The following is a 14,021-nucleotide window of genomic DNA, read 5'->3' on the forward strand; positions in this document are numbered from 1 at the left end:
TGGTTTGTAAAATTCGTATGCACACAAAGAACACTTCGACCTCAGTGAGAGCAAGTAAAGGAAGATAGTTTACATAGTTTCACTGCCATAACAATAAGATGAATTATAGGTATTAGTAGAGTAAATGTTTAAAGAAGAACTCAGCAAACATGTCTTCTATTAGAGGCTTCTTTATTACTAAACTTCATTCTACCAGGAAATTGTCGCAGACTTCTGTTTGAATTTGAAAATTTGTAGAAAATTTTAGGATCTGAAATTCTTTTCATTTTTAATAACTCTTGAAATTTCAGTGTTGTACTTACTTCTAGCATTAGATTAATTGGAAGAATTTAATGAACTTTTTAAATAGCTTGTTTTAAATATTTCGTAATTGTCAAGATAAGGAGTAGACAAAGCCGGTCCTTCCTCAGTATTAACTTTAAAGACTAGGGCTGACATTAAGAATGCAGTACTTAAACGATAATAAAAGTATGAGACATGTACTTCTAAATTTCCCCCTTGATCCCAATTTGTGTTGGAAACTGCAAATTGCAGAATTTGAGGAGCAAGTTAAGTTTAGGGGCTATGCTCGGATCATTTTGAAATTTTTACCGCAGTTGGATATTTTTAACCTGATTAAGGGAAATTAGTTTATTTGAGGGGGAAATACCCGTCTACCCGGTTATTTGACGTGAAAGTTCGGATACAACATCCGGTTTATATCCGGTTCTACAAAACCTTTTTTTTTAAATGGGTATTATTGGAACTTGCTCCGGAGTATTGCACGAAAATAGGCCCATTTTGGGGTATTAAGATCTGCATACCACATTATAGCCTACACTCTTGCCTTTCCAAAATGGTACCAATGATATTAGCAATGCAAATCATGAAATTAAGATTTTTTCCACTAAAATGTGTCTAATCTTTTTTCAGTAGCCGGGGCTTGAGATTTTCTCCCCTGGGGTATGTCCAACAACCCATAATGGGTACATTTTCGGCTTTTTAAGTTTTTTTCTTTTTCAAAAATAAAAAATTCAGTACAAAACAAGTAAGCAAAGGCTACAGTCGAGCGGGGCCGACCGTTGAATACCCTACAACACTATAATAAACCATACAGTTTATATAGGCGAGATACTCGAAAGAATTCCACAAGATATTGTGACAAATAATAAAAGAAAACCATCAGGTTCCGTTCTCTAATTTTCGAATAATAGCAACTTAAACTAATTTGCTCATTTCCAATTTATTGGTAGATGTTGCACGTAAATGGTCTTCCTAGATCTGGAACCAATATTTCCCAATGACCTATAATCTCTCAGAAGTGGCAAAAGATTAACATTTATTATGGGTTTTTGACTGAAACGCATCTATATGAGATACAGACATTTGACTATATTCTTCAACGAAATCAGCGTTAACGAAATAGTCAGAAGTGCGTCTTTCCTGTATTTGTGAATTCTCCAAAAAGTCACTGTATTTTGTCTACAAAAGTTGGCAAACTATTTCACATATTGAATATTTTTGGATGACCATCCAAAACTGCTTGGCTTTTGTAATGTCCGGTAACCCCCATTCAAATGTGCGTGAGAATCGGGCGATAATTACGACCTGCAGACAATTTTGCAGTTTTTTGGTCCATTTTAACCCCTAAATATATGGCGATCATCTCCAAAAAGAGTAAGCTTCTATTCTGACCCTCATCTTATCTCCATGCAAAATTTCGTAAGGATCGGGCCATAAATGCGATCTGTATATGATATCCTGATATCCTAACTACTTAGTTTTGTTAGCTGTAGAAATATTACCGAATGTTTAATTCAAAATGAAAATATGCCAAATATATGACAAAATTGAAAAATTATGAGAAAATTTTACAAAATCAATATTTTCATCTTTAGAGAGATATTTTTATGAGATTTTTTAGACGTTTTTTCTTTCCTGCCAAGAGGCCATTCTGAATTAATGAGAACTGTGGAAATCAGTTCAGCCGTTCTCGACATATAAGAGATTTCTCAAGCATATCTTCTTTGATAAACGTATATATCGCACATATTTTGCTATATATCCGTTTTGTTGAATGTTAACATCAATGTAAAAATCAGTAGTAACCTTGTCATGTCTTTGTGATTTCGCCGGGATTTAAAATATTCGCGGTTTAATGAAAAATTTTGAATTTTTTCAACACAAAAGATATGGTCTATTTTACCCGCTAAATATTATCCGATGACCACCCAAATTGGTAGGCCTCTTCCCCGCCCTAAACTCTAGCTACATGCGAAATTCCGCGTCGATTGGTCTATAATTGCGACCTGTATAGCTACTGCAAAATCCGAAATTTTTTCAGTATTTGGTCCATTTCAACCCCTAAACATTTGGCGATCATCTCCAAAAGAAATAGGGTTCTATTCTGACCCCAGACCCACCTCCATTCTAAATTTCTTGAAGATCGGGCCATAATTGCGACCTGTAGAGTGATTACAAATTAACATGGACAGACGGACAGACGGACGGACGGACATACATAGCTAGATCGACTCAGCTCGGCGAGCTAGGAAGATCCATATATACTTTCCTATGTGGGAAACCAATATTTCGAGGTGTTACATAATTTTTGGGCCAATCAAACTTATAATACCCCCAACACATAGTGTTGTAGGGTATAAATACCAATTTTGGAATTTGAATGGGTACTACATTCTATGATTACCTATGCAGGTCCACGTCTTTTTATATGCCCCATATAAAAGTAGCCCCATATATGACAAAATATTGCATATACAGGTCCACGTCTTCGTAAGGGTCCCAATATAACGGTAACTCCCTATATTTGGTATTTTTATAGTTTTAGCAGTATTTTTCAAAGTTTTTTTTTTTTTTTTTGGTAAATTTCCTTTCAAATCGTGTAGGGTATTCTAAGTTTGGCCCGGCCGAACTTTCTACTTTTTCACTTGTTTTTATTAACTCTGCATGCCTAATGTAAATTCTATGCCTCTCTCTGAGAGATGGAATTCCTTTAACTGCACAAGCAACCAACGTTGGCATTTACGCAAAGAAGAAGCTAAAGCTATAGAAACTTCCTACCTTCCATATCATCTATGTCAGTCATTTTGGAAGCCACCGCCTCCATACTTATACATCCATATCCAAATATCAATCAAAATCAAAACGAGTGAATTTCATGCCCACCCACCACTTTTATGTTGATTGACGACGACACCGCTGGAGAATTTGCTCTGCTATTGTCCAACTAGCTTCGGTGTTAGATAAAGGTCTCCATAAGCCTTTGCAAATTTTTCACGATATGTTTTCATTCTTCGAAACTAAATAAGCATCATTATTTCACTCCGCTAGTGAGTGTGTTTACTTCATGGATCACAAATCATTCTTTCTATACCCTTCACCATAGTATAGAGGGTAATTAAGTTTGTCATTCCGCTTGTAACACCTCGAAATATACATATTAGACCCCACAAAGTATGTATCTTATTGATCAGCATAAAATTCTATGTCGTTCAGCATAAAATTCTATGTCGTCCGACCGTTTGTCCGTTTGTGGCAATCACTCTAGCTTCCGAACGAATTGAAGTAGGTTTTTAAAATTTTAATCAGATGTGTCTTTGGTCTGCGGGACTTTTGGTATTGAAAATGGGCTATACAGGTTCACGTTTAGGTATAGCCCCCATATAACTGTACCTCCAATTATTCCATATTTGTTTTATTTCTTGTTTTATTTCTTTTCCTATCGCTTTTCAACTGTAGTAGATGAGAAGGGAATTTTGTGATTATCAAATTTGAAGTTGTCCAAACAACGCTAAGTTTTTGGCATATTTTCAGGATTTCTATTTTGACTTTATTCCATGTACTTGGAGAACAAATGTTATCGCCGATGGGAAGAACAGCTTAAATGCATACACTGTAAAGTATACTTTCAGGATGAATGAAAATTGCAAATACACTCTGTAAAAATTATAGTTCGAACCGAAATAAAAAGACAGTGCTCATTGAAACTCCGTTCAAAGAGAATGACTTTTTACTTGTAACCGATTTGCTTATTTTAATTTTCGTAGTTTATTTCCAACAAAGCACTCAGGAGCACTATATACATAAAATCGTAAGAGATAAGTAACTGATTGTCTCGTCACAATTTGGGAACTATATCCAACCTGATTCGATTTTCAACAAATTTGAAGAAAGCGTTTGTAGCTCTAGTACCAAATAACATTGCTGTATAGTTCAAGATAGGACTTCAATAAAGATTATATTAAAAAACATTTATTGGAACAATAGATATACTGGACCGAATTTCTCCAAATGGAAAAATTTGGTTGAATATGAAAAAATTTATCCAATTTGAGCAGATATTTCATATATGGTGAACAATAACCGTAAAATCGAATGAAGATGTACATCGAAGCTATAAAAAAATCTTAACCGATCTCGACAAAATTTAACATAGGTATTTTCGAGCTGTATCAGATGATCGGTATCAAATATCATTATTGTGGAGTGCATATTACGCATGTGAGCGACTTAAATACCAAATCTAATAAAACATATATGTGGGAGCTATAGATATATCAGAACCGATTTTCAACGCTCGTTACCGTGAAACAGGTAGCGTAGCCTGACGTCAAGGAAATGGACTGAAGAAAACAGCAACATCAGTATAAATGGTTCGAAAAGTAAAGAAGAGACTTGATTGAAACCCGCGTCACAGTGGCCGAAAAATGGCTTGAGAGCTGAACATATCGCAAAACCCATTGAAATTCCAAAAAGTGCAAGAACTTACACCGCAATAGAAAGTAGTGTACTGCCGAATTTGGTTTTCTCCGATGAAAAGACATTCGTTGTCCAGCAGTTTGTTAATAAACAAAATGATTGTGTAAATATTCTGGAGGGTTTATTAAAGCCTTGGACACTCAAACTTTTTGGCCGCAGAGCTTGGACATTCCAACAGGACTCAGCACCATTGCACTCAGCACGCGCCAACCGAGTATGGTTACAAAATGAGGTTTCGCGCTTCATTCCCAGCGCACAATGGCCACCAAAATCTCCGGATACCAATCCGTTGGACTATTGTGTCTGGAGTATTTTGGAAAGCAAGGTTGACACTAAAATATACCAAAGTGTCCATCACCGCAGGCAACCCCTTCGCCGGGAATGGGCCAAAATACCGCCGAGCAACATTCGGGCAGCGTGTGGTGATTTCATTGGCCGCTTGAAGGCCATAATTCGTGCCAAAGGTACCCAATTCGAACAAATCTAAACTTATTCTAAAATTTGATGCTATTTCCGACATTTTTTGCAATTTTATAAAATGCAAAAATTATGGCGTTTTACTTGTTGCAGTTTTTTTTATCTCACCCTGTATATTGCAGCTATTAAATAATCTTATCCAAACACGATAAAATTTGACAGAGGTATTTTTGAGTTCCATAAGTCATCTGGTACCAAATATCATTCTTGTGGAGTGCATATTACGCATGTGAGAGACTTAAAACCCCAAATCTGATGAAACATATACATGGGAGCTATAGCTATATCTGAATCGATTTTCTTCAAAATCGGTATATGGGAGCCATATCTAAATTTGGACCGATTATTACCAATATCAATAGGCTTTGCCCTTAGGCCACACAACGGATTTGTGGAAAGTTTCATCTCAATCGAATAAAAAAGCAACCTCTACCTTCTCTACAAAAATGCATGGACAGACGGACAGACATGCAAAAATCTACTCAGAATGGTTCTATCTCGCTTCCTTCTCCATGTTACAAACAAATGCACAAAGACATAACACATTGACCGCAGTATAGTATTGGGAATAGAAATGTATTCAATTCTCGTGATGAAAAACATGGAAGGCTTATAGGGTAGGTATGTAAAAACCAAAACGAATACTTATGTATACAAACGACTGGAGTGAAATTATTTTTTTAATGACAGGATACAAGTATTGTACAGAAAGAGCATTTTATTTCAAAATCTTTGTTCTTTCCAAAGTGTTGCAGAAAACCCTGATAAGTCCAATTCCCGCGTTCTTTGGAATTGAAAATTTCACAGACGTCATTACCAGTTTTGCCGCCTGATGTGTAATTGCACATATCGTGTGTATTTTTTTCTAGTCTCATGTGGGTCTTATGTGCAATTAGGGACATGTGTAATTCATATGTAATTATTGTTTAGTAATTATTGTTAATCGTGTTATAGCACTGTCTTTTAATCCTTCGCTTCTTAAATACTTATGCGCTTGAAATAATTGCAAAACAAGTATATACACTGAAGTTATTATTGAATTGCAATAAAGTAAATTTTGTACATTTTTCCCTCACGGTAAAATTCATCCATGAGAATTATTTGCCATTTTGGCCATTTTTGAATGTTTCAACAATTGGAGTTTTTGTGGTAATACAAAAGAAAAAAAGACGATTGGCAATTTTCCAACAGCTGTAGTCAAATGTAAAATCGTAATCGAACGCACCAAAAAGTTTGATAAATGTATGAGAAAATAAAAATTACGTTTTAAGATGTCGATTTTTGAAAATATCAATTATATATTGTTTGGGTATTCGACAAGAAATGTAAGGCCTGTAGTTTATCAAAGCGGTTAAACGAACACACAATCATTACTAGACGTGTACTTTGTCCACGGTTTGACCGTCTAATAAGGGGGCATTAGTCCAGCAAATTTTTCTCCTAAAACAACAAAGGTATCCTAATTAATTATAAAAGCAGTAAGTTCGGCCAGACCGAACTTTGAATACCCTCCACCATTTCGAACGAATTAGAAAATTTTCAAAAAATAAAATCCGTTAAAATTCTGTTAAAATCTTAAAAATACTGAATCTAGTCGTTATATTGGTATCTCTACGACGTGAACCTACATATGCTTTGTTTGCAATAAGCCATTACAATATTCAAATTCAAAACTTGAAATAAACCGTGAATATTATAGCTAAAAGCATCAAAATACCGTATATAGGGAGGTACTGTTATATCGGAGCTATACGAAGACCTGGGCCTGCAGAGACAATTTTCTGTCACAGGCTGTAGCACCGAATATAGGGAGGTACTGACATATGGGGTCTATACGAAGACCTGGACTTGCATACACAATTTTCTGTCACAGACTGTAGTTCCCATTACGAACTCTAAATACGTAATTTGAAACTACTCCGGTGAATAATGTCGCCAAAATCATCAAAATACCGAATATCAGGAGGTACCGTTATATTTTGGTTATATGAAAACGTGGACCTACATGACCCTTTTACGAACTTAACCAGCGTACCAGCTAAATAAACACGTATGCAAATTTTAAGCTTTGTATCTCAATTCTGAAGATAGCGTGATTACAACAGACAGACGGACATCGCTAAATCGACATGTCAGACAAAGTATATATATTCTTGATCAGCATAAAATTTTAAGTCGATTTAGCGATGTCAGCCTGTGTGTATCTGTCTGTCTGTTGTAATCACGCTTTTTCTCGAACGAATTGAGATAGAATGCCAAAATTTTGTACACATGTGTTTTGCCAGTAGGCAGGCGAAGTTCTTAAATGCGGCGGGTTTAAGTATAGACCCCATATAACGATACCTCCCAATATTCGGTATTTCTATGATTTTAGAGACATTATTGACCGGAATCGTTTCAAATTTCGTATTTAAAGTTCGCAATGGGTTCTGCAGCCTATGATAAAAAATTGCATATGCATGTCCAAGTCTTCGCATATCCCCATATAACAGTTTTCATTCAAGCAGTATTTTTCAACGATTTGTTTTTTTAAATTTTCAAGTTTCTTCCAAATGGTAGAGGGAATTAAAAGTTCGGCTTGATGAGTTACTATACATTTGATTAATGATTTTTATTGTCGGAGTTGGATGGTATTGATCAAGACAACTTTTACTTTCAACAAAACGTCGCTATATGTGCAACGAAATCATTGTTCATTTATGGGGACATTTTCCGGACAGTTTTATCTATCGAAGATGTGATCTCTATGGGACCAAGTGTAAGACAAGGTCTACGCCAACAATTCAGTGTCAATTCAAGTCCTCGAAAATGGAATTCGTGAGGTTAGTTCATGCAAAATTTCATGACAAGACATTGGGATAACGGTTAAACTTATCGATGCTTTATTTGATTTTTGGGAGGAGATTAGAAGATGTTATTTCTCAAAAATAGAAAACATCGATAGAAAATTTCAAACATTATCGTCACAATACGTGCGGTATTTGGATGTAGTTGGAAAACAGGATGACTACACAAGTCATTACCATTTTCTTAGAATTTGTTACCGCATAGTGAGAAGTGGGAACATTTCAAGAATAGCACCTGAAAAGGTGAACATGAAGAAGCATGTTGATAATATCAAAGGTAGTTTAGGGACTCATCAAAAGGTAGTTGAGGACTTAGAAGCTATCGAAAGAAAAAATGAAAACGATCGCCTTGATGTTCCGCGAGTCGAAAGAAAAATAATGAGCAAAATTAAAATTGAAGAAGGGCTGCCAACAAGGAATTTACAGGAACACAAGAATCCTGTATTTGCTCCTCCCGAAGAAGAAGAAAGTGAAACCCCGGCCAAGCATTGTATTAGCGATGGACATAAAGACAAGATTGATAATTTCCGTCTGGAACGCCCGGGATGGTTCAGAAGTCGTGGAGAACATAACAACATGGGTATGAGTAAACGACGTATCCATGCAGAAGATTTGTCATTGAATCATGGCAAGGATTTAAAAATATCCCAGGTATCTGATCATCGCTGGCGGAGAGATCCAGACTTCAAGTGGTTGGTGGATGTCATGGGTGCAATTACCTAGTTTCAAGCAGCATACTTCGGAGATTATTTTTACGTTAGAAATTAATTTTGAAATAAGATATAACTTTAGCACAGTTTTATCCAATTCTTAATATTAAGAAAATTATGTTTATTTTATATAATTTAAAAAAATAGAATCGATCGAAGTTTGTTAAAAGATTAGGATCTTTTAAGGCCGGGAGTATGTTTAGTTTTGTAGAAACTGTACATGTTGTAAAAATAGTTTGTGTGTTGAATGTTCTTCTTTAAATTCTTATCTCATTTTTATTTGTCTTTTCCGAAGAATGTAAATTAGTTAAATAAAGAAAACACTTAAGATGCATGTGTTTTCCAAATGCTAGGTTTACGGTCGGTAATAAATAATGTAATAAATGTCACGGCCATAAATAGAAGATAAGAAAGAGTCGATCACAAATTAGGTACGTTTCGTTTTCTCCCGCAACGTATTGTGTGCGTTAATGCACAGCGTGCATTAGTAAATAAAATGCATGTGTTAATGTATTAGATGTAAGCTTTAGTGTTAAGAATATGTTGTAAATAAATTGAGTTCCCTTCCAGCCACGGAACGAGAAAGATCAACTCGCGGCATTTTCTTTTTCTTTCGTTAGTTACATCGCTTTGTGATGAGGTTAGGAGTCGACCTCATCAGGTTGTCTTAGCGAATGACCAATCCATGTCCATATTAAGTTTGTCACTCCATTTGTAACACCTCGAAATATAGATTTAAGACCCCTTTTGGTATTGAAAATGGGTGAAAATGGGCGTTTTGGTATAGTCCCCATATAATGGTACCTTCCTTTTTTTCGGAATTTTGGTGATTTAAGCGACATTATTCACCGGAAATGTTTCAAATTTGGTATTTGAAGTTCGTAATGGTTACTACAGCCTATGACAAAAAATTGTCTGTGCAGGTACACGTCTTCGTATAGCCCCAGTATAACGTACCTCCCGATATTCGGTATTTTGATGATTTTAACAACATTATTTTCCGGAATTGCTTCAAATTTGGGATTTGAAATTCGTAATGAGTACTACAGCCTAAGACAGAAAATTGTCTTCGCAGGCCCACGTCTTCATATAGCCATCATTCAAGTTTCGCATTTGAATATTGTAATGGCTCATGACAAAAATTGCATATGCAGGTCCACGTCGTATAGAACCTAACATAACGGCTACATTCGGTATTTTTAAGATCTTAACAGAATTTTTAACGAATTGTATTTTCTTGAAAATTGCCAAAATCGTTCCAAATGGTGGAGAGTATTCAAAGATCGGCCCCGACGAACTTACAGCTTTTTTACTTGTTTTTAAGTATTTAAATTGCTAATGAATTGCAGTTCGCCATTTTCCAAAGCGATTCGTTTGATATCCAGTTGGGCCTGTAAACGTGTTATATTTGTTTGATTTTTAGTTTCACAAAATATTGTACCTTTTGTTGCGTGGATTTTGTAAAGCTCCATGTAGAACATGCGCCGTACAGCTGCTGTTGAATATTTTTTTATTTTGTTTTCTTGAATTTGGATATGGATCTCCACAAAATTTCATAAATGCTGACCGCGCCTTATTGATACCATCAATTATGTCTTTCGCTGAACCGCTATCTTTGGATATTATGCATCCAAGGTAATTGAACGACGTTACATCTTCAATTGTTACTTCATTCATGGTCATTGGCCTTGAGATTTCTGAACAGATACGCATTTGCTTAGTCTTGGTGAAATGCATTTGTAATCCGACCTTATAAGCGTTATGGGATAGTTTCATAAGTTTTGCCTCCATATCGAAGAAGTTGTGTGTCAATAGACAGATACCATCAGCGTAATCAATATTACCAATAAAATTGTTTATGTCCCTTCGTATACCATCAGGAACATGTGAGTTTGTTTCTTTCATTGCCCAGTCCAAGAATACGATGAATAACGTGGGTGATAATACACATCCTTGTGTCACTCCCGGAGTTAGCTCTACTTACCATTATAGCGTACTTTATATTGAGCTCCATTATTCAGTTCTTGTTTTAGGGAGACTATCTAATCTGGAATATCATTATTTATAATGAGTATCAAGATGGCATCAGTGTCGAATTCTCGTTCGAATATAAAGAGGAGAGTTGTGCTCTATCGATTGCTCGATTATGTAACACAAGCTATATTATCTACTAACGATTTTCCCGATTGTCCCGGCCTAAACCCGCTTGTTCTTTACGGAGCGTCTCACCAATCCACAGTGGTCGCTGTCATTGGCCAAAATTAAAAAAATGAAAATCAGATATTTATTGTCAAATGTGTACACACGAACTTTTAAGAGGTTAAGCTTTTAAGAAAAAATAATAATTTGGGTTTCATTCTAACGGCCCACTTCGAGAATAGCATAAAAAAGGAGAAAATGTAGTTAGTTGCTTTTTTCAGTGCGATCAGTGAAAAAGTGGAGCAAAAATAGAACTGTATTACAAAATTAAATACATTTTAAAATGACAAATCTTGGCATAATTATTGAAAAGCAAGGTATTGACTTATTTCTAGTGCAGTAATTTGCGTGTTTAGTAGTTGTGTATAATATAGAAGATGTGAGTGTTCTGAGTTGTCTTTAAGATTAATTTTGAGAATAATATTGGATTTCAATTAAAGTTTTAATTGTTTTCCCCCCTGAATCCTCCAATGTAATTTTTTTCACGCCATTAGTAATGGTCCTAAGATTCTAGAAGTGCTAATTTAACTTTCAGATTTTGTCAGATTTGTATGTTATGGCCAATATACTGAAGTGACTTCACTCCAATTTTGTCAGTTCTATGGTGTTAGTGACATAGAATATGTTTTTTTTTTTTTTGTTTGGGATTGATAAGGATATAATTGAGGGGTGTTTAATAATATTGCCTGCATTGTCTTCTGGGTATAATATTAATGTCCAAAAATGTTAGGCCTTTGCACTGGAAACAGCTAAAGAGTTAACAAATAGAACTATCTTCCACCCGCAGCTTATAAAATTGTAATACATGTACCCGACATTACAAATTTGTCATTGTATCGATTGGAGAATTATAGGAGGCAGCCGTGGAGTCTAGAAACAAAGATATAAAAGAGTTTCGACTAAATCATACCCGAAAAAATTCTCGTGTTTCAACAAACACAGATCTTATTAACCTCCAAACCAAGCAAAAAAATCTGTATTATTAAAATCTGCATTTGATTTACTTGAATAACACTGAAATTTATAAATATCCATTAGTAATTTGATTTAATTTTATATTGAATTGTTTATTTTGTTTACAAAAAAATTGTCTATTTTGAATTGATTTGTATAAAAAATACTTCTATTTTTGGAGGTACCTATACAGGGGGACTCTACCTGAAGGCAGGCCGTTCCTAATAATTTTCAGTAAGACTATTTTCAGCTCTTTAGAACGTAAGAAGAACAGAACAACCTAGTGTAGAAATGTGACAAAAATTGGGCAAATAACCCTTATTCGGGAGGTACTTTGTAAGGGGACCATGCCAAAACATGCATCGACCATATCCATTTTGTCACATTTTTATTTTTATCCCATCAAGGTACCATAACCAAAGAATCATATTGATATCTGCACTGAAAGTATTTTTGGCCGCTGTTCCCATACGACCTCGACCACTGTGCAATCACAGGTTGGATTCCTCGTAGAATTAGAGTAGCCACAAATTTGTCTATTGAGATTGGCAATGTTATGTCTCTTCAATTTTTGCAAAGTATTAGTTCACCTTTTGAAATAAACAACCGATAATTTAAAAAATAACACCGCTTAACCGGAAAACATTTTAAAAAGGTACTTTGCGCACGAATTAAGCTAAAATTTTAAATTTTGGTTTGCTTTCCTATAAAATACTGTCATTTTTTTTTTTTTTTTTTTGAATAATTTCATATTTCTCAAAAAAGTATTTGTACACAATGGAGTCCCAACATACCAAATTGACTTGAGAATAATATTTTAATAAGCTTTCAAACATAAGCCTTAAGCTTGAGAAAATCTTGAGAATGTATTGAGAAATGCTTGTTTAACAATTGTAGAATAATCGAAAGGGAACCCTTAAGGGCTAAGTACATAACAAGCTTGAAGTCATAGCTAGGCATATTAATGTCAAATTATAATGGAAAACGACGGCAGGATTTTGGTGCGGCTCTGTAATCCCTTTATGAAATGTCACAAAATATGCCTAGCCATGACTTCAAGCTCTTTATGTATTTCCAGCCTTATTCATAAGCTTATTCTTGTAATTGCAGAATAAGCTTACGAATGTAATATTATATCAAGCTTATTTTTTCAATGGTATAAAATATTTATTTTTTAATTTTTTTAATTATTTTACACATTTCATTCATTGATCGCCATCCCAGCTGTCGCTGCCTCCTGTTGCATTGATATCTAGATGCTTTCTTTCCCCTTATTTGAGCTTCCGCATCTCCTCCACTAATTCTTCACATCTCTTGAATTCTTGCAACTTTTTGACGCCTCTATTCTGAAATGAGATTGAAAAAATATACACTACAGATTCCCAGATTTATTATTCATCATTACCTTAGAGTTTCGTCCAGAAATGGGTCTTAAATTCGCGTGATTTTGATTTTAACCAAAGAAAATATTTTTTTTTGTTGACAATTTTCACAAAAAAAAAAAAAAAATCAAAACAAATTTGTCAACAAAGGACAGATTTGAGAAAAGTTTGTGCAAAAAAGTTTTTCTCTAGCAATGTTGAGGAATTCCTACGATAAACTATTTTCATAATATTATTCTCAAGCTGTATTGTATTTTTGGTATGTTGGGGTTGCTTCAAATTTGTGCTAAAATAGGCTTTGTTTGGAATTTTGATGACGGAATTGAAATGTTATCAGGCTCCTGAGATTGTACTTTTTGGTACAATAAAAATAAAGGATAGAGATCTTTCAAAGGCCAATAAATACCTTTATACTCTTGTGCTGAAAGGACGAAGCCGATTATTGTCTAAATAATCCTTAGGGAGCTAAAGGAGAATTCTCGAACATTCTCACCCAAAGAAGAAGCCACCGCCACTTGATTATTTTACGAGTTGACATTATTGTATAGACTTAGATTAAATATCAACTGCAGCTTGATTTCTTAATTGTCTTCACTTTTTCGCTGTTTTAGAGACTTAATCCGCTAGAGTTAACAATAAAACGAGTGCCATTCATTCCAATTTCCAGCAGATTTTCAAATCCCTTTAAACGGACA

The 14,021-nt window shown here is 34.9% G+C and overlaps 1 long non-coding RNA gene across 1 annotated transcript; it reads right to left on the reverse strand.

The window, feature by feature from the left end:
• Positions 1 to 13,086: 13,086 nt before the first annotated feature.
• LOC131802440 (uncharacterized) lies at positions 13,087 to 13,589 on the reverse strand. The gene is made up of 2 exons (XR_009342179.1): positions 13,350 to 13,589; positions 13,087 to 13,290 (listed from the first exon to the last, which is right to left on the reverse strand). It is a non-coding gene; the product is annotated as an uncharacterized LOC131802440 (long non-coding RNA).
• Between the last annotated feature and the right edge of the window lie 432 nt (positions 13,590 to 14,021).

The sequence above is a fragment of the Musca domestica genome, unplaced genomic scaffold (genome assembly GCF_030504385.1).
Source record: "Musca domestica strain aabys unplaced genomic scaffold, Musca_domestica.polishedcontigs.V.1.1 21, whole genome shotgun sequence".
In the NCBI taxonomy this organism is placed as follows: Eukaryota; Metazoa; Arthropoda; class Insecta; order Diptera; family Muscidae; genus Musca; species Musca domestica.